This window comes from Mauremys mutica, chromosome 2, assembly GCF_020497125.1.
Source record: "Mauremys mutica isolate MM-2020 ecotype Southern chromosome 2, ASM2049712v1, whole genome shotgun sequence".
Classification (NCBI taxonomy): Eukaryota; Metazoa; Chordata; order Testudines; family Geoemydidae; genus Mauremys; species Mauremys mutica.
In genome coordinates, this window is record NC_059073.1 from 44,243,378 (window position 1) to 44,265,531 (window position 22,154).

The following is a 22,154-nucleotide window of genomic DNA, read 5'->3' on the forward strand; positions in this document are numbered from 1 at the left end:
TAGACATACCACCAGTTTGGGGTGTCTGCCCTTGTTTTCTGACCATCTGCCCTGAGATGGGCACTCACAGTTGTGAGCCACTCGGACAATGTGACAGTTGTATTGTATTATTAGGTGGATAGAATCATAGAATCATAGAATCTCAGGGTTGGAAGGGACCTCAGGAGGTCATCTAGTCCAACCCCCTGCTCAAAGCAGGACCAAACCCAACTAAATCATCCCAGCCAGGGCTTTGTCAAGCCTGACCTTAAAAACCTCTAAGGAAGGAGATTCCACCACCTCCTTAGGTAACCCATTCCAGTTCTTCACCACCCTACTAGTGAAAAAGTTTTTCCTAATATCCAACCTAAACCTCCCCCTCTGCAACTTGAGACCATTACTCCTTGTTCTGTCATCTTCTACCACTGAGAACAGTCTAGATCCAGCCTCTTTGGAACCCCCTTTCAGGTAGTTGAAAGCAGCTATCAAATCCCCCCTCATTCTTCTCTTCTGCAGACTAAACAATCCCAGTTCCCTCAGCCTCTCCTCATAAGTCATGTGCTCTAGCCCCCTAATCATTTTTGTTGCCCTCCGCTGGACTCTCTCCAATTTATCCACATCCTTCTTGTAGTGTGGGGCCCAAAACTGGACACAGTACTCCAAATGAGGCCTCACCAGTGCTGAATAGAGGGGAATGATCACATCCCTCAATCTGCTGGAAATGCCCCTACTTATACAACCCAAAATGCCATTAGCCTTCTTGGCAACAAGGGCACACTGTTGACTCATATTCAGCTTTTCGTCCACCGTAACCCCTAGGTCCTTTTCTGCAGAACTGCTGCCCAGCCATTTGGTCCCTAGTCTGTAGCAGTGCATGGGATTCTTCCGTCCTAAGTGCAGGACTCTGCACTTGTCCTTGTTGAACCTCATCATATTTCTTTTGGCCCAATCCTCTAATTTGGCTAGGTCCCTCTGTATCCTATCCCTACCCTCCAGCGTATCAACCACTCCTCCCAGTTTAGTGTCATCTGCAAACTTGCTAAGGGTGCAGTCCACACCATCCTCCAGATCGTTAATGAAGATATTGAACAAAACCAGCCCCAGCACCCACCCTTGGGGCACTCCACTTGATACCGGCTGCCAACTAGACATGGAACCATTGATCACTACCCATTGAGCCCGACCGTCTACCCAGTTTTCTATCCACCTTACCGTCCATTCATCCAGCCCATACTTCTTTAACTTGCTGGCAAGAATACTGTGGGAAACTGTATCAAAAGCTTTTCTAAAGTCCAGAAATAGCACATCCACTGCTTTCCCCTCATCCACAGAGCCGGTTATCTCATCATAGAAGGCAATTAGGTTAGTCAGGCATGACTTGCCCTTGGTGAATCCATGCTGACTGTTCCTGATCACTTTCCCCTCCTTTAAGTGGTTCAGAATTGATTCCTTGAGGACCTGTTCCATGATTTTTCCAGGGACTGAGGTGAGACTGACTGGCCTGTAGTTCCCTGGATCTTCCTTCTTCCCTTTTTTAAAGATGGGTACTACATTAGCCTTTTTACAGTCATCCGGGACCTCCCCCAATCACCATGATTTTTCAAAGATAATGGCCAATGGCTCTGCAATCTCATCGGCCAACTCCTTTAGCACCCTCGGATGCAGCGCATCCGGCCCCATGGACTTGTGCTCGTCCAGCTTTTCTAAATAGTCCCGAACTACTTCTTTCTCCACAGAGAGCTGGTCACCTCCTCCCCATACCGTGCTGCAGAGTGCAGCTGTCTGGGAGCTGACCTTGTCTGTGAAGACAGAGGCAAAAAAAGCATTGAGTACACTAGCTTTCTCCACATCCTCTGTCACTAGGTTCCCTCCCTCATTCAGCAAGGGGCCCACACTTTCCTTGACTTTCTTCTTGTTGCTAACATACCTGAAGAAACCCTTCTTGTTACTCCTAACATCTCCGGCTAGCTGCAACTCCAAGTGTGATTTGGCCTTCCTAATTTCACTCCTGCATGCCTGAGCAATACTTTTATACTCCTCCCTGGTTATTTGTCCAATCTTCCACTTCTTATAAGCTGTTTTTTTGTGTTTAAGACGAGCAAGGATTTCACTGTTGAGCCAAGCTGGTCGCCTGCCATATTTACTTTTCTTCCTACACATCGGGATGGTTTGTTCCTGCAACCTCAATAAGGTTTCTTTAAAATACAGCCAGCTTTCCTCGACTCCTTTCCCCGTCATGTTATTCTCCCAGGGGACCTTGCCCATCAGTTCCCTGAGGGAGTCGAAGTCTGCTTTTCTGAAGTCCAGGGTCTCTGTTATACTGCTCTCCTTTCTTCCTTGTATCAGGATCCTGAATTCGACCATCTCATGGTCACTGCCTCCCAGGTTCCCATCCACTATTGCTTCTTCTACTATTTCTTCCCTGTTTGTGAGCAGCAGGTCAAGAAGAGCTTTTCCCCTAGTTGGTTCCTCCAGCACTTGCACCAGGAAATTGTCCCCTACACTTTCCAGAAACTTCCTGGATTGTCTGTGCACTGCTGTATTGCTCTCCCAGCAGATATCAGGGTGATTAAAGTCACCCATGAGAACCAGGGCCTGTGATCTAGCAACTTCTGTTGCTGGAAGAAAGCCTCGTCCACCTCATCCCCCTGGTCCGGTGGTCTGTAGCAGACTCCCACCACGACATCACCCTTGTTGTTCATACTTCTAAATTTAATCCAGAGACTCTCAGGTTTTTCTGCAGTTTCATACTGGAGCTCTGAGCAGTCATACTGCTCTCTTACATACAACGCAACTCTCCCACCTTTTCTGCCCTGCCTATCCTTCCTGAACAGTTTATATCCGTCCATGACAGTACTCCAATCATGTGAGTTATCCCACCAAGTCTCTGTTATTCCAATTACATCATAATTCCTTGACTGTGCCAGGACTTCTAGTTCTCCCTGCTTGTTCCCCAGGCTTCTTGCTTTTGTGTATAGGCACTTGAGATAACTCGCTGATTGTCCCGCTTTCTCGGTCTGAGACAGGAGTCCTCCCCTCTTGCAGTCTCCTGCTTGTGCTTCCTCCCGGAATCCCACTTCCCCACTTATCTCGGGGCTTTGGTCTCCTTCCTCCGGTGAACCTAGTTTAAAGCCCTCCTCACTAGGTTAGCCAGCCTGCTTGCAAAGATGCTCTTCCCTCTCTTCGTGAGGTGGAGCCCGTCTCTGCCTAGCAATCCTTCTTCTTGGAAGACCATCCCATGGTCAAAGAATCCAAACCCTTCTCTCCGACACCATCTGCATAGCCATTCGTTGATTTCCACGATTCGACGGTCTCTACCCTGGCCTTTTCCTGCCACAGGGAGGTTAGACGAGAACACCACTTGTGCCTCAAACTCCTTTATCCTTCAGTTTCAGTACTTAAAAAGAACAAATGAAAAGGTGCTCACTGGGCTTGTGCCAGAACTGCAGCACTATTAGTTTAATTTGACTTGGATAAATTTGAACAGATTCAGATCTCCAGGCAGGAAGGTTCCCATCAGAGGCCCTCTTTGCTCTTGATTTGTATGCATGTTTCTAACTCTTGCAGTGGCTGCAGCTGCCAAAAGGAAAGCCAGTTCTACATTTCACTCAGCCTTGCATAAATAAAAATATCATTAAGTGCTATTTAAAATATGTTACATGTAACAAATTGGTATTAAATCTTTCACAATTTATTACATCTGACAATATTATTAAATGTGGCCTATCCTTTAAATCAAGAACACATTTGCTGGAGGTGTGTGAATTTGAAACTACTTTTACCCATATTTATGTTCCCATTTCCATTAGGAAGTTCTCTTCTGTTTTATTGCTTGTCTGTCTTGAAGAGTGACTACAGTATATATTTCAGTCAAATGGCATATTTCTCCCTGCTGCCACCATATGAGAAATGCTTATTTCTCATTGAAAATGCCATGTTGTATTGATTATCCATCTCAGTAAACACATTATATGAGTTTTTATTGGATCTGTGCTTTCAAAAAAGTCATTTGAAGATAGCATGATGTGAACAGTACTGCTTTGCCATTCTAGCGGGTGAAAGTCTTTTGGTGAAACTGTTAATGTTCTCCTCTAAAAACCTAATACACAATTATAGATGTTGATAAATGTAAAAAGAGAGACACATTCTAAAGAGCTGTCACGCAGCACAGAGTTTTACAAATTCCAGATGTCCTGCTCTGATGCAGAGATATGCATTAATCTACGGACCACTAGGGTCCCAAATGTGGCATCTGGGTATGTTTACACTGCAAAGAAAAACCAGCAGCACCAAGTCCCAGAGCCTGGGTCAAATGATGTGCGCTTTCCGGGTTGGGGCTGCAGGGCTAAAAGTAGCACTGTAGATGATCTCACTCGGGCTGGAGTCCAGGCTCTGGGACTTACTCCCTACACTAGATTTCAGAGCCTAGGCTCCAGCCCCAGTGGGAACATCTACACTGCTATTTTGAGCCCTGCAAGCCCAAGTCAATTGACCCAGGCTCTGAGACTTGGCATCACTGGTTTTTCTATATAGCGTAGACATACCCATGTGTCACACATCTGCCCCCTTTGAACACGAGGGGAGCCACTGTTTTCTATTTGTTTCCTGTTGCTATCAACAGAATTTAACAAAAGAAATTAGGAGGAAGAGGAAGGAGTAATCGTGTAGGCTAAGGGCATCTGCTATTCAGTTAATGCTAATGGACCAGATCCTCAGCTGGTGCAATCAGCGTAGCCCTGTTGCTTTCACATTGGGCTGATTGTCACCAGCTAAGGGTCAGGCCTAATGAGAATACTAGCCTCAGAAAATTAGAACAGAACCCCAATAGCAACAGGAATATTCTTCCTGGGAATGAGGAAAGATTCAAATCAGATTTCTTTGCTAGCATAGCACCTTGGGCTGTGGTCCTATCAGATTATGCAAGCTAAGCAGGATCATGTTAGTATAGTACTTGGGAACAGCTTGGAGCTATAGAAAATGGTAATGGTGATTCAATAAGTGGCTTTTGTGTCAGCACTCAACCAGTTCCATTAAGCAGGATCCTTTGGAACCATGGCCCATGGAAGTCAATGGGAATTTTTGACTTCAGCGAGCTTTGGCGCAGGCCCCAGGCGCTGCACCAGTACCTTCAAGTCAATACTGAACCAATGTGCCCCCAGCTTGGTGTTTTCTGGAAACTGTGTTGGTGGTGGTGCCATTTTGCAAATGAACTGTAGTATCAAGGTTGTGGTTGGGGCATGATAAATGGTATGAGAAATATTTACTAACATGTATTTGAATGAAGAACATGAATTCTCTTTGCTGGTGCTGAGAACTCATTTTATCATTTCATGAACATTTGTGTCAGTAAAATTGTATTCACTGAACTGTTTGTGGAAAGGAATGGCATAAAGCATTTCTGAAAATATGCCCGGGGCAGCTTATCCTTCACCTTTCATCAACCCCCGACACTGGGTCAGTAGAAACTCACATGCCTTTTTTTCCTGTGCACTGAAGAACCCCCTTTTACTATGTAAGGGTGAATGGTTCACAGGTTACTGTTAGTTTACACTGATTCTTTTGAGCATTTTGAAAAATTTACCATGAAAATAGGGCTTGTACCTCCAAGCTGGGAAGAAGTGCAGAAAAAATTCTCATGTATTAATAATCACGTTGCTACTCTTCCTATGCTGCACCGGTTGTGCAACCTGGTGTGTATTAAAGCACTAGTAACCTCAGAACAGGGACACTGAACAAAAGCACTTCAGCAGTGTGGTAGACCTGGACATGAAGCCTTCATTGCTTAGGAAACTCCAACTAGTACAGAATGATGCAGCACGTCTTCTCAACAGCACAGGCAACTGCAAGCAGATCATACCTGTCCTCTGCTCTCTGCGTTGGTTTCCCCTAGAATTGCAAATCAAGTTCAAGGGCTCAGTCTTTATCTTCCAGCAGCCCATGGTCTGCACTCAGGATATCTAAAAGACCATCTAAAGTTCTGGCATGAAGACTCTGATCAACAACTGTGGTCCTCAGAGACATTGAAACTCTCCACAGTAAGGGTAAAGCTCACCAGTGCAGGAGACAGATCTTTCTCCAAGGGCATCCCGGACTGCTTCCAGGGCAAGGCGCATTTCTTTGACCTTGCCTTCTCTAATATAAGTACTTAACAACACATATATTATATAAAAAACCCACAACGTACCAAATCAAGATTCTCCCATGTATATGGGAGAGAGGATGAGAGAACAAAGAACACAAAGAAGAGGAATAGTCCTGTTGCCTAATGCACTATTGGAAGGCACCCGAAACTATGGTGATGAGCACAGTATAAATACCTATATAGAATAGACAATGTCTAGTGTCTCTCTACGTCCAGTTTGCCTAGATTACTCCATATTTGAGATTTGCTTGAAGTAAAAAGATATTTTTTTCCTGTTAGCATCACAAACTAAACCTAGGAGGGCAGCACTTCTGCTGATATAAATCAGTGTAGATCTATTGAAGTAGCTCCTGCAGGCTGTTCTACCCTGTGCTAGCAGAACAGATTGGTGTAAAGCAGCCTCATGATCTGGAGGGTTGGACTCAAAGGTGCCTTAATGGGAGCCCTGCACTTGCACTTCTAAATTTCAGCTAATAGCACTGACTCCGGCTCTCTTTCCCATTGCTATATTGACTCTGTAGTAGGAACAGCAGTAAAAACTTGACAGTACTTTGGCAGTAAAACAAGCAGATATCACCCAAAGACATGCAAAGAGCAGATACATGGATTAAGAAGGTACATTTTACAGTCATTTTCCTGAGTTCAACGTTCCATTGAAATGCACTGACTGTTAGGATTGTCCTGGACATTCACTAGTACAGCAGTTTTGTTCTATCTGGAATTATCAGCATCAGTTAATTAGTTATTAATTAGTTAATTAAATAATAATTAAACAGTTAATTAATTAAACGAGCTCAATTTGGGTTTTTATTAATGGCTTAGAAGAGATTCTGGTGGGACGGGACAGAGAGAAATATAGGTTTAGTAATACAATCTAGTTGATTCTGTAATGATATTTATTGTTTTTTTCTCCTGGCAGTAATCAGACTCCTTCACTGGGATAAGCTACAGCTACTATGGGAACAACGCTAGCCCCCACCTATTATCCCTTAGATGCAATGCACAGTTAGAGCAGTTTACAATGCTCTTTATAGGTGAAGCAGCCAATCTCAACTTTTTGGCAAAACTTAAAAAAATCAAGATGTCAGAACACGTCATTTCTTAAAAAATATTTTAAATGTTTGTGTTAACACAAGAGTGCACTTCATACTTGCTGTTAAAACTGTCATGGCTTATTTTTCTGAGCTGTAGGTTTAAAACTGAGCCAACTATTAAACTTGCTATTGATGTGTACATTTAGCAGGTTTGATTGGGTTCACTACCTAACATGCCATTTCTGTTCCTTATTAAAAATCCTCTTCTATTTCCCATTGATAACACAGTAAATGCAATATGATGAATCTCTATTCAGGAGGTTGTCACTCTTTTCAATGTCATATTTCACAAGCAGGAAAACTTCAGAGACCAGAGGCTGTGTCTTCACATACACATGCCCTACTTCCATACGACAAATTCTGTCCTTGGTGTAAGCAGGCATAACTTCATTCAGCTGATGGAATTATGCTTTCTTACACCAGGGCTGAATTTGATCTACTGAAGTCAACTACTGATCTCAAATCAATAGAAGCAACAAAGAATCCTGTGGCACCTTATAGACTAACAGACGTTTTGCAGCATGAGCTTTCGTGGGTGAATACCCACTTCTTCGGATGCAAGAAGTGGGTATACTTGCATCCGAAGAAGTGGGTATTCACCCACGAAAGCTCATGCTGCAAAACGTCTGTTAGTCTATAAGGTGCCACAGGATTCTTTGGGTACGTCTACACTACGGGACTATTCCGAATTTGCATAAACCGGTTTTGTAAAACAGATTTTATAAAATCGAGTGCGCGCGGCCACACTAAACACATTAAATCGGTAGTGTGCGTCCATGGTCCGAGGCTAGCGTCGATTTCTGGAGCGTTGCACTGTGGGTAGCTATCCCGTAGCTATCCCATAGTTCCCGCAGCCTCCCCCGCCCCTTGGCATTTCCGGGTTGAGATCCCAGTGCCTGATGGGGCAAAAATCATTGTCGCGTGTGGTTCTGGGTACAGCCTCACCCCTCCCTCCCTGAGCAGCAGACAACCGTTTCGCGCCTTTTTTTGCTTGGTGAACTGTGCAGACGCCATAACACAGCAAGCATGGACCCTGCTCAGCTCCATACCGCAATCGTGGATGTTTTAAACACCTCGCGCACTCTCCTGCAGTATATGCTGAACCAGGACCTTCAATCCGAGGCGAGGAGGAGGCGGATACGGCAGCGCGGCAATGACAGTGATGAGGACATGGACACAGAATTCTCTCAAACCGCGGGCCCCTGCGCTTTGGAGATCCTGATGGTAATGGGGCAGATTCTATCCATTGAACGCCGATTTTGGGCCCGGGAAACAAGCACTGACTGGTGGGACCGCATTGTGTTGCAGGTGTGGGACGATTCCCAGTGGCTGCGAAACTTTCGCATGCGTAAGGGCACTTTCATGGAACTTTGTGACTTGCTTGCCCCTGCCCTGAAACGCCATAATACCAAGATGAGAGCAGCCCTCACAGTAGAGAAGCGAGTGGCGATAGCCCTGTGGAAGCTTGCAACGCCAGACAGCTACCGGTCAGTCGGGAATCAATTTGGAGTTGGAAAATCTACTGTGGGGGCTGCTGTGATGCAAGTAGCCAAAGCAATCACTAAGCTGCTGCTACGAAAGATTGTGACTCTAGGAAATGTGCAGGCCATAGTGGATAGCTTTGCTGCACTGGGATTCCCTAACTGTGGGGGGGCGATAGATGGAACCCATATCCCTATCTTGGCACCGCAGCGCCAGGGCACCCAGTACGTAAACCGCAAGGGGTACTTTTCAATGGTGCTGCAAGCACTGGTAGATCACAAGGGACGTTTCACAAACATCCACGTGGGATGGCCAGGGAGGGTTCATGACGCTCGCGTCTTCAGAAGCACTACTCTGTTTAAACAGCTGCAGCAAGGGGATTACTTCCCAGACCAGAAAATAACAGTTGGGGATGTTGAAATGCCTGTCGTTATCCTGGGGGACCCAGCCTACCCCTTGATGCCATGGCTCATGAAGCCATACACAGGCAGCCTGGACAGTGGTCAGGATCTGTTCAATTACAGGCTGAGCAAGTGCAGAATGGTGGTGGAATGTGCATTTGGCCGTTTAAAGGCGCGCTGGCGGACATTACTGACTCGCTCAGACCTCAGCCAAACCAATGTCCCCTATGTTATTACTGCTTGCTGTATTCTCCACAACCTCTGTGAGAGTAAGGGGGAGACCTTTATGGCGGGGTGGGAGGCTGAGGCAAATCACCTGGCCGCTGATTACGCGCAGCCAGACACCAGGGCGATTAGAAGAGCACACCAGGAAGCAGTGCGCATCAGAGAAGCTTTGAAAACGAGCTTCATCAATGGCCAAGGTACAGTGTGACTGCTGTGTTTGTTGATGAACACCCACCCCGTCTTGACTGACTCATTCCCTGTTAGCAACTCACCCTCCCCCTTCGAGTACAGCTTACTTATGCAAATAAAGTCACTCTCATTTAAAAAGCATGAATTCTTTATTGATTCATTATAAAAAGAGGGAGAGAAGTAAGGGTGTGGTTTGGGAGGAGGATAGGAGGGATGGAGAAGGCCATTAAAAAAAATTCACAGTAACGACATCCTTCTGGTTGGGCTGTCCACGGGGGTGGAGTGGGCGGGTGCACGGAGCCTCCCCCCACGCGTTCTTACACGTCTGGGTGAGGAGGATATGGAACATGGTGAGGGTTGAGGGTGGTTATACAGGGGCTGCAGCGGCACTCTGTGATCCTGCTGCCGTTCCTGAAGCTCCACAAGACGCCGGAGCATGTCAGTTTGATCATGCAGCAGCCCCAGAGTTGCATCCCGCCACCGCTGATCTTCCTGCCGCCACCTCTCATCTCGGTTGTCCCTCCTGTCCTCACGTTCACTGGCCTCTTTCCTGTAATTTGAAACCACGTCCTTCCACTCATTCAGATGAGCTCTTTCATTGCGTGTAACTTCCATAATATCCGAGAACATCTCATCTCGCGTCTTCTTTTTCCTCCGCCTTATCTGTGCTAGCCTTTGGGATGGAGGAGGGACGCTTGAAATATTTGCAGCTGCATGAGGGAGATAAATATTTAGAAAGATAAATTTTACAGAACAATGGTTATACTATTTCACAGTGAACAGCAGTATTCACCACCTAGCACATGTGATTTCCCTACAAGGTCGCATTTTTTCATCTTAATAGTGAGTGCCTGCAGCTCTGGAGTTACAGATCTCACAGACGCAGGTCCAGGCATCATAATTCACCTTGCATGCGGCCATGGTAAGCCACTGTCTTTCGGCTTCTGTAGTGATTTAACCCTTCCCCCTCAACAACGCATGGCTAATACCACGCTAGCTCCCTGCTAATCAACAACCTTCCCCCCCCCACACCCACTGCGTGTCTGGTGCCTTGGGGAAGATCGCCGGTGACCAAACACAGAAAAGATCATCGGCATTTCACTCCTCCCCTCCCCCCGCTTCGCTACGTGCAGGAAAGTTTTTTTTTAAGCTGATGCAGTCCACGAACCCAGTAGAAAAATGGCCACCCCCCCTTACTTAAATTCCTGATTTTTAACCAGGTTATCCTGAACGATATCACTTTGCTGAGGATAACAGAACAAGATAAAGAACGGATGCTTCTTGAATGCCAGCAGTCACCGGGACCATACGCTGCTATGCTTTGCCACGCAATGATACCTGATTACTTGCTACATGCATGGCGTGGTAAAGTGTCCTACCATGGTGGGCGGAACAAGGCTGCCTTGCCCAGAAACCTTCTGCAAAGGCTTCTGGAGTACCTACAGGAGCGCTTCATCGAGATGTCCCTGGAGGATTTCCTCTCAATCTCTGGACATGTTAACAAACTTTTCTAAGTAACTATACTGTCTGCGAATGCATCCCAAGACCTCAGGGCAAATCAATCATTAAAAAAGGCTTGCTTAAAAAAAAAATGTTTGATATTTGCAAAGGTACACTCACCAGAGGTCCCTTCCATGGCGTCATTGTCTGGGATAGTGGCTTGTGAGGGCTGGGAGGACGGTAATTCCGTCAGGGTGATAAAAAGCTCCTGGCTGCTGGGGCTCACGGAGTGCTGTGTGCTCTCTGCTAGGTCTTCCTCCTCTTCTTCATCTTCCTCTTCCCCGTCTGCATAATCCTCAGCCATGGCAGAGATTACAACCCCCACCTCGGAATCCACGATCAGGGGTGGGGTACTTGTGGCGCAGCCCCCTAAAATTGCATGCAGCTCAGCATAGAAGCGGCATGTTTTTCGACCTGCCCCTGACCTTCCGTTTGCTTCTTTGGTTTTCTGGTAGCCTTGTCTGAGCTCCTTAACTTTCACTCTGCACTGCACTGAGTCCCTGCTGTGGCCTTTATCCATCATAGCCTTAGAAATTCTTTCAAATACTTTTTCATTTCGTCTTTTGGAACGCAGTTCTGTTAGTACTGAATCCTCTCCCCAGATAGCAATCAGATCCAGTACCTCCCGTGTAGTCCATGCTGGGGCTCTTTTACGATTCTCAGGAGACTGCATTGTTAACGCTGATGAGCTGTGCGTGGTCACCTGTGCTGATGAGATGAGATCTCCACGCTGGGGAAGCAGGAAATGAATTTCAAAAGTTCGCGGGGCTTTTCCTGTCTACCTGGCCAGTGCATCCGAGTTCAGAATGATGTCCAGAGCGGTCACTGGTGCACTGTGGGATAGCTCCCGGAGGCCAATGCCGTCGATCAGCGTCCACACTAACCCTAATCCGATATGTTAATACCGATACTAGCGTTACTCCTCTCGTTAGGGAGGAGTACAGAAACCGGTTTAAAGAGCCATTAAAATCGATATAAGGTGCCTCCTAGTGTGGACGGTTGTGGCGTTAAATCGGTTTTACGCTCCTAAAACCGATTTAAACGCCTAGTGTAGACCAGGCCTTTGTTGCTTTTACAGATCCAGACTAACACGGCTACCCCTCTGATACTTCAAATCAATAGAAGGCCTGCATGTGTTAAAATTTGGGCTTTAAGATTTCTTACCTGTGTCTAACTTTTCTTCTGCATTATTTGGCATTCTGGGTACATATTACACCAATATATTTAAGTAGCTTTCAAACAGAGAATAACACAAAATAAAGTATTTTGTATTAGCCTAGTATAATTTATTAACTATTGCTAGATCTGATTTCTATATTTCTAAAGAGAATTTTTTTTCATCACCCAAACTCTTCTTGGACGCTTGAAAAAGATAATCTGATGTAGCCATTGCTCTGGAATGATATGCTGAATTTGGAGTGAAAATGGACTAGAAAACAGGGTATTTTCAATCAACAATCTCTGTGGTCTGAGACCCAGCCACCCTATATGTCTTTGTACAAATTCTCCTCTCAAAAAGAAAATTACAAGCACAATTTCTTTTTGAGTTACACATCTCATAGGCTCATAGACGTTAAGGCCAGAAGACCACCTTTAAGACCATCATGATCATCTAGTCTGCACATTGCAGGCCACTGAACCTCGCTCACCCACTCCTGTAATAGACCCATAACCTCCAGTTGAGTTACTGAAGTCCTCAAATCATAATTTAAAGACTTCAAGTTACAGATAATCTACCATTTACACTAGTTTAAACCTGCAAGTGACCTGTGCCCCATGTCGCAGAGGAAGGCAAAAAACCCCATGGTCTCTGCCAATCTGACCTGGGTGAAAATTCCTTCCCGACCCCAAATGTGGGGATCAGTTAGACCCTGAGTATGTGAGCAAGCCAACAGCAAGACACCTGGGAAAGAATTTGCTATAGTAACTCAGAGCCCTCCCCATCTAGTGTCCCATCTCCAGCTGTTGGGGATATTTGCTACTGGCAGTCGCAGATCGGCTACAGTTTCATCATACCACCCCATTCATAAACTAATCAAGCTCATTCTAGAAGCCAGTTAGGTTTTTTGCTCCCACTGCTCCCCTTGGAAGGCTGTTCCAGTACTTCACTCCTCTGATGGTTAGAAAGTAGAAACCTTTGCTTAATTTCAAACCTAAACTTGTTGGTGGCCAGTTTATATCCATTTGGTTTTGTGTCAACATCGGTGCTTAACTTAAATAACTCCTCTCCCTCCCTGGTATTTATCCCTCTGATGTATTTAAAAAAAGCAATCATATCTCCCCTCAGCCTTCGTTTGGGTAGGCTAAACAAGCCAAGCTCTTTGAGCCATTCCTCTGATCATCCTAGTAGCCCTTCTCTGCACCTGTTCCAGTTTTAATTCATCTTTCTTACACATGATAGACCAGAATTGCACACAGTATTCCAGATGCGACCTCATGGGTGCCTGGTTTAATGGTAATAACACTTCCCTATGCCTACTGGAAATACCTTGTCTGATGCATCCTAAGACTCTTTTCATAGTCACATCACATTGGCAGCTCATAGTCATCCTGTGATCAACCAATATACCCAGGATTTTCTTCTTCTCAGTCGCTTCCACATCTAGCTACCAGATTTTCACCTATAATCAGGTATATATGTGTGCAGTGTAAAGACAAAGATTTGTACCCATAATTAATTCCAAGGACAAGTAAAATGTAACTCTAAGAAATCATTGTCCCTGTGCAAGAGAAGGGGAGGAAAGGGAGGGATTACTCTCTTCTGTTGCAAGGGTAGAGTCTGGTTGAGGACCAGGTTTTGTCCAGTAAATTCTTTACTAGCTAAATGTGTGGAATAACAGGACATAAGGAGGCTCTTTCCATAAAAACCTTCCTTGTTAATAATCATAAAAGATTTTAGGATCAGAGGAATGATTCAGGAAAGCACCCCTATTCAGGACAGCACTCGATATGGTGAAAGTGAAACATGTATTAAAGTGAGGTCTTGAATCAGGGCCAGAATTAGGTGCTCCTTCTGGCATGGCTCATTGTATAGCACAGAGAATCATATGCACCCAGTATATGATACAGAATGGCCTGCCTTGATTGCTTACTTTCTGATATATAAGATCACACAGTAAAGGAAACAAGAGTACATCCTGAAGGGTCTTCTGCACTGAAAGTGTTGTGGATTGTGCTGGACAAGGGCAAGAATTTTATGGATTTCTGTTGAGTGATTAAAGAGGTTGTACCACCTCTAATACATCATCTCTAACATAGCTATCATGGTCGAGGAAAATCCCACACAATCACATTAAGACAAAGAGCAAAGCAACAGGCGTGAGTGAACCCAGAATTCCTGAGTGCTTGTGTTATATTGTTACTGATGTCTACTGCACATGAAAGACCTCATACAGTGATCCAAATATTCACCAGACCATCCATTCACACACAGATCTAAAAGACTGTGCATAGCTTTGGTTGGGTGGAGTGGGGAAAGAGAAGAGGGCACATAGGGTCAGATCCCTATGTCTTGCCATGGTATGCTCAGTACTGGAATGGAGAGAGGAGCACAGGTTGACTTTATGAAACTATCTTATGGATGTGTGGAGAGTAATACCTTATTTACTTAATAAAGAAGATACCTTTTAGAAGTTGCATGTGGCACTATAGACTTGATAACTAAATACAAATCAAGAGGCCTGACCCAGTGCCCACTGAAATCAGGAAAATCTCCCACATGGGGAAAAATGTGGTCCTCTAGATGTAAACTTCAGTTGTTGGGTCTGCGTGCAGGTGCTCGGTGGTGTTGGTGGCCTGTGATATACAGGAGGTCAGACTAGATCAGTGATTCTCAAACTTTTGTACTGGTGACCCCTTTTACATAGCAAGCCTCTGAGTGCGACCCCCCTTACAAATTAAAAACACTTTTTAAATATATTTAACACCATTATAAATGCTGGAGGCCAAGCAGGGTTTGGGATGGAGGCTGACAGCTCATGACCCCCCACATAATAACCTCACGACCCCCTGAGGGATCACGACTCCCAGTTTGAGAACCCCTAGACTATATGTTCTAGTGGCCCCTACTGGTCTTAAACTCTATGGCTCTACAAAAGCGAGCAGACTTTGTAGAGCCAGAGGCCAACAAAGTCTTGGTTGTCTGGGTACTTCAGTGTCCCATAGGCTTAGAGATAGACTTTTACAGGCAACTAGATGCCTAGTGAGATTTTCAAAAGCACCAGGGTGCTTAACACCCATTCTTTTCAAAGAGTGTTAGGTGCCTAAATACCTTTGAAAATCCCAATAAGTGACTAAATACTTTTTAAAATCTGGCACTCAGTGCCTATGTAGAGCTACTGTGTTAGAATACCAAACCTCCCTTTGGTATATTAAGCAGAATTCTACTACAAGGATTAATCCTTTGTTAATTTCAGTAAATTTAGCTACATTAATTTAAGCAAATTAATTTAAGCAAACACTGTTCAAGGTTTTACATGATTTTTTTTCAAACCAAGAAACACTTGACACATACATTATGTTTAAAATACAGAAAGAATGTCATAAAGAAACAGGCTGCACCCTAATATAATGGGAACTTTTGTACTTTTCATGTTTTACAGGTGAAAAATATTACCCAAAGCCTTTATGAACTTCTTTTTAGTTTCTTTGGTGCCTTCGCAGAGTATTTTAAAATGAACAGTGGCTGTTCTGATGAAAAGAAAGGCAAAAGATTGGGAGATTGGTGAAGCTGCTAAGATCTACATCCAACAGACACAGCTTGTGAAGTGTCTGTGTTTCATTATTAGAATATCCTGTTTTATTTAACTATTCAGAATCTTGTGTGCCTATTATTCAAGTCCAGTACTCTGTAAATTTAATATAGCAGAGCCTGGTGATAACACTCCCAACATTTATGGGTTTAACAACAGTTCCAGTTATAAATTCTCTTTAGTTAGCCAAGAAAATCTGTTGGATCTGAAATTTGAAATACAATCTCTTAACACTGGACAGAAGAACTCCTTTTTTGCCCTTAAAGGAAGTGGCTTGATTCTATTCTCACTTACAGTAGTGCAAATAAGGGGTTACTCCAGTGAAGTCAATGGAGTAAGTAAGAGGAGAATCAGGATAAAGCTTTTGTTGTTGTCATTCTTTAGTGAAAATTTTCCTTAAAGAGTTCAATCTGTCCTTGTTTTTGACTGTTGTACTCAGGGGCAGCTCCAGGTCCGAGCACGCCAAGCGCGTGCTTGGGACGGCATGCTGCGGGGGGCGCTCTGCCAGTCGCTGGGAGGGCGGCAGGCAGCTCCGGTGGACCTCTCGCAGGCGTGCCTGCGGAGGGTCCGATGGTCCCGTGGCTCCGGTGGAACATCCACAGGCACGCCTGCGGGAGGTCCACCGGAGCCACGGGACCAGCGGACCCTCCGCAGGCACATCTGTGGGAGGTCCACTGGAGTCGCGGGACCGGCGACTGGCAAAGTCCCCTCCCATGGCGTGCGCCGTGCTTGGGGCGGCGAAATGGCTAGAGCCACCCCTGGTTGTACTAAGCTGAATTTTTAAATAATTTGAACACTGACTACTGTTTTCTCTGGTTTTTCATTCTAGCTCTACATTTATTTATGTACTGTGGTTTTCCTCCATGATTCCAGTATTTAAAATTAACATATAAGGAGATATTTCCAGATCGCAGTACCAAACCGTATTTGATGTTTGTTATGGTACTTAGCTGTTTTATATTGGTGTTTTGCTTGACAAATTAGGGTAAATATTCTACAGTTTGATTTACAAAGGCAGATGTGCAAAACAGAATCCATTTCAGTTGATATATAACCTGACAGAACCACTCTAGTCCAAATTACATGAGAACACTGCATGAAGAAGAAATGAATTCATAGGGTACATGTGTTAGTAGGCATTGTAAATACATTGGGCTAGTTTGTGTACATCCAGAATTACTCCAGATGTACACTTGTTTATTGGAGATTATAGTAAAGTGAGGCATGTCTACACAGCAAAAAAAGGCTCACAGTAGCAAGTCTCAGAGCCCGGATCAATTGACTCCGGATCGCTATGCTCGCCAAGTGGCTAAAAATAGCAGTGTAGACGTCTGGGCTCGAGCTGAAGCCAAGGCTCCGATAAAGTCCCCCATTGTCCCCCTCACTGGGTTTCAGAGCCCAGGCTTCAGCCCGAGCCCAAACATCTACATTACTATTTTAGCCCGGTAGCACAAACCTCGTGACCCCAAGTCAGCTGACCTGGGCTTTGAGACTTGCTGCTGCAGGTTTTGGGGGTTTTCTTGCTGCAGAGACATACTCTTAGTCTCTTCAATTAGGTATAAAATGGTTCTGGCAATTTGTGGGAATTGTGGCTCTTATGGGAGTCAGTGGAAGAGTATGGGTATTAGCACCAATCTCCTGGCGGCGGGAGTAACTATGGTACTTTCTTTTTACCTAAATTCCACCTGCATTTTCAGCTGCAGACAGTATTCTTCAATTCTTGCCTTAAACTATTTTATTGATTAATAGTGTGCTATTACACAAGTGCTACATTCCATGGCAAGAATTTCAGTGAGTCCCGTAAACAGTTTGTAAGAGTGGGTTGACTACTCTCTCTGGGATGCAAAATCACAGAATACACCATAAAAGATTGAAAGATATTCATATACAGTAAATCCTGTAGAAGAATGTAGAAGAATAAGGGTTACCATATGTAACCCTTTGGCCTGCTGAAGGCAACAACAAGGGCTGGGTTTGACATCTAGGGGTCCCTCTTCAACAATACAACATAAAACAGTTTGAGCCCCCACCCAGTAACCTGGGACAATTACATACCATCTACTGGGTGCCTCTAAGAGGCAATACTTCCCCTCTGGCAAGCACAGAGTCTGAGTATAGCAAAGAAACTTTTAATAAAAGAAGAGAAGTAACCCAGCATTAATTTGGGAAAACACCGCAAACAGGGTTCATAAACATAAACCACGAGCAAAAGACCCACCTCCAAGTAAGGTGGGCAGTGTCCTTTTCCCCTCAGGGTCTTAAGTCCAGCAACCAAAAGTCCCTTTAACATGCCCGTCCCTTCTCTGCACCCCACTCACAGTTGTTGTGGGCAGGGCAGACTCAGAGTTCAGAGGTGCACCTGCAAAGTTCACTTCCCACCCTGGGTGGGGGAGGGTTTAGAAGGCAATTTACTGGCGCCACTGCCTGGCACTCACTCACCACTCTTCTTCACCGGCCAGCTGATCACCATACCTTTCTGTGGGGCTCTGCTCCAGTCCTCTCCACTGGTTGCTTTGCCAGCCACCCTGCCAGCCAATTGCCAATCCACTGGGATGTCTTCAGATCTCATCACTTAACACACCTCTCAGTGATTTCAGCTGTTAGTGGGGGAGCCTCACTGCTGGTGCATACTGGGCAGTGTTTTGCATCAGAGACTCTGTCCTAAAGTAGATCAAATGCTTAGATTTAGGTATCACTGATTTCAGCCTTGCAGTGTGTAACAAAAGCCTCAGTTGAGTCTAAATTATTTTTTTTATTAGACAGTGGAGTGAGGGGATCAAACAATGTCTGGGACCCTTACCAGGCTAACACCAGCCAACACACATACCTATCCCCACTCTCTTTAGGGCTTTGGAACCCATGTTCCCTGCTTAGCGAGTGCCATTTATTTGAGGGTGAGTTCCTTAATCAGGGTATGCCAAGCACAGTTCTGCTGCCCTTGATTCACATAACAAAGATAACAATGCTTTATTACTCCTGCCCCAATAACAAGGAAACTGGGGATCCAACACCAGCCAAAAGTGACCATTTGGGCAAGCAATCCCATCATGCTGAGCACCTAGGCAGGGTGAGTGTGCCCATGCAAATGAGATCAGCTCCTGAAGTCCTCTTCCACAGCTCATCACTAGATGTCAGAGAAGAGCTCATTCAGACTCTGCGTACACATGCATAACTACAAGAGTATCTGGAACATAGATTTGTCTGCTGGCATTTGTTAATCATCCAACCAGCAGCCAGATTCTTGAGGGATCATCCATAAATGTTTCACATAACTAGAGAGAGTAGTCAACCCACTCCTAATAAATTTAGCATTTTCACAGATTCTCTGGTCAGCTTCATCCTCTGAGGTGTATTTTAAGGAGACATATATATATGTAACCTGGAAAGCATCCAAACTCATCTTTAAAAGTCAGACACGCAACATTGGCTACATTAAACAGGACCTTTATGCATTAGTAATAATATTACTCACAGCACTGAAGATTTATTCAGTGTAGAAGTGGGCTCAGCAGAACTTATGAACTGCAGATATGTCATAAGATAAGGGTGTTGGGAGGTTGTGGATAGTCAAATTAACTGATCTACTAGGCCTACCTTTGCACTGGTATCTGCCGGTTCATGATATACATAGGTGATGTAAATCTAGGGAGTATTGGAGGATTGACTGTTACTGGTACCCATAAAAGTGGGATACAAAAAATGGTTGTTTTCAGGCATGTTATTTGGCATATCTACTTGATTTGAGGAAGCTGGGCAGCATACATCTGGCACAATGAAACATTTTCTAATGGGCTACATGACAGCTGTATCTAAATGTATGATTTAATGCTCAACACATAAGTGAACATGCTCTTAAAATTTCCCTGTTATGTATTACCTGCCTGGTTCCTATCAAATTGATGTTTCACCACTTAGGGTAGAGGGAATGTACAGTTATGGTATAATCTTAGTCTAAAAAGAGTATACGTCATATTTTCTAATCAAAGGCCCAGCTCAAAGAGTTATAATCTGGAAAGCTGTCACAGGTCTTAAAGCGAGTCAGGGTACTGAAGGCATTAGCTGAAGCAACCTTGGAACCATTAGCGATGATCTTTGAGAACTCATGGAGGACAGGTGATATCCCAGAGAACTAGAGAAGAGCTAACATAGACCTATCTTTAAAAAGGGGAACAAAAACGATCTGGAGAATTAAAGACCAGTCAGCCTAACTTCGATACCTGGAAAGATGCTGGAACAAATTATTAAACAATCAATTTGTAAGCACCTAGAGGATAATAGGGTTATAAGTAATAGCCAGTTAGGATTTGTTTAGGACAAATCATGCTAAGCCAACCTAATTTCCTTCTTTGACAGGGTTATTGGCCTAATGGATGGGGGAAGCTGTAGATGTGGCGTATGTTTCACATAGCTATATATCTTTCAGTAAGGCTTTTGACACAGACCCATATGCCATTCTCATAAGCAAACAAGGAAAATATGATCTAGATAAAATTACTATAAGGTGGGTGCAAAACTGGTTGAAAGACTGTACTCAAAGAGTAGTTATCAATGATTTGTTGTCATACTGGGAGGACATAGGTAGTGGAGTCCCACAAGGGTCTGTCCTGGGTCTGGTACTATTTGTTTTTTTTAATTAATGACTTGGATGATGGAGCAGAGAGTATGCTTATAAAATTTGTGGATGACATGAAGCTGGGAAGGGTTTTCTAGAATTTTGGAGGACAGGACAGGATTAGAATTCAAAAAGACCTTGACAAATTGGAGAATTGGTTTGAAATCAGCAAGACGAAATGCAATACAGACAAGTGCAAAATACTATACTTAGGAAGAAAAAATCAATTGCAAAACTACAAAATGGAAAATAACTAGCTAGGCAGTAGTACTGCTGAAAAGGATCTGGGGGTCAAAGTGGGTCACAAATTGAATATGAATCAACTATGTGATGCAGTCGCAAAAAAGGCTAATATCATTCTGAGGTGTTGTCAGAGGGGGTATAGACCCCATGAGGGCCTGGCAACCAAGAAGTTGATACAGGAACTGCCGGCGAACACTGATTGGCAGCCTCGTTGCGGCTGAGAGACCGGGGATATGTCTACACTACAATGTAAGCCCAAGCTCAGACTCAGGCTTTTATCTACATATAAATCTCTTAGACTTGGGCTCAGATTTAGGGTTCTAGAACCCTGCAAGGGTGGTTGGCCCAAACCCAAGTCCAGCCAGGACCCAGGGTTTGAGCCCTATTACTTTGCAGTATAGATGCAGCTCCTGCCCACCCCCCGAAACTTTGGTCCTAGGAGTCCACCAAAAGTATCACACAATCCCAACCTATTTTGTCTCTCTATCCCAAGAATCTCCAGTCAGCTCCATGGAAACAGAAGTGACCCCCTTGATGTAGAGCAGCAGCTTGGTGAGCCAGCGTTAACCCTTCCATTGTCTTCTGAACATTGAGCTGCAGAGACACCATCAGAGCTGCCAGAGAAAAAGGTCCTGCCAGCAAGCTAGTGAGAAGCTGCCAAAGAGTGACAACAACCCAAAGAAGGGAGGACCAAAGCCACAGGCTGCAGAAGCCTATAAAACCAAGGGAGGTAGGAAGAGCTCAGGGTATGGCAAGAGAATTGTTGAGGACTGATTCTGACTGCTTAGGTTAAGGGCCCTGAGCTGGAACACAGTGGAATGGGTAGGCCTGGGTTGCCTATGTACCCCTTAACAGAAACTTAAGAGCCAAAGGGGCTAAGGACCAGAAAACAACAGAACATAAGAAAGGCCATACTGACCATTGGTCCATCTAGCCAAGTACCCTGTCTTTTGACAGTGGCTAGTGCCAGATGCCTTAGAGGGAGTGAACAGAACAGGGCACTTTACTGAATGATCCACCCCCGTCCCAGCTTCTGGCAGTCAGAGGCTTTGGGACACCTAGAGCAAGGGATTGCATCCCTGACCACCTTAGCTAATAGCCATTGATGATACTCTATGAACTTATCTAATTCTTTTTTGAACCCAGTTATACTTTTGGCCTTCACAACATCCTCTGGCAATGAGTTCTACAGGTTGATTTGTGTGTTGCGTGAAGAAGTACTTCCTTGTGTTTATTTTAATCCTGCTGACTATTAATTTCATAGGAAGAGCCTATACAGGAAGGATGGGATCCACCTAAACCAAAACAGAACCAGATTGCTAGCATGTAAAATTTAAAAGATTGTAAAGGAATTTTTAAACTAAGAGTTGGGAGAAAGCCAACAGATGTGGAAGAGCACAGGTGTTGGAAGAGGCATCCCTGGGGGAGGATTTATTAAAGGGGATACTCTATACCCAAGTAAAGAGGAGCAGATATACATTGATAAAGTAGAGGTAGGATCTGAAGAGAAACAGTCAAACAGAAGAGTCCCATTCA

General features: G+C 44.6%; 1 long non-coding RNA gene across 1 annotated transcript in view; it reads right to left on the minus strand.

Moving 5' to 3' along the window:
- Positions 1 to 22,154, minus strand: part of LOC123362917 — a 90,487-nt gene that overhangs the window by 15,628 nt on the left and 52,705 nt on the right. Inside the window, exon 2 of the long non-coding RNA XR_006576641.1 lies at positions 18,236 to 18,424. This is a non-coding gene — a long non-coding RNA (uncharacterized LOC123362917). The remainder of the gene's footprint in view (positions 1 to 18,235; positions 18,425 to 22,154) is intronic.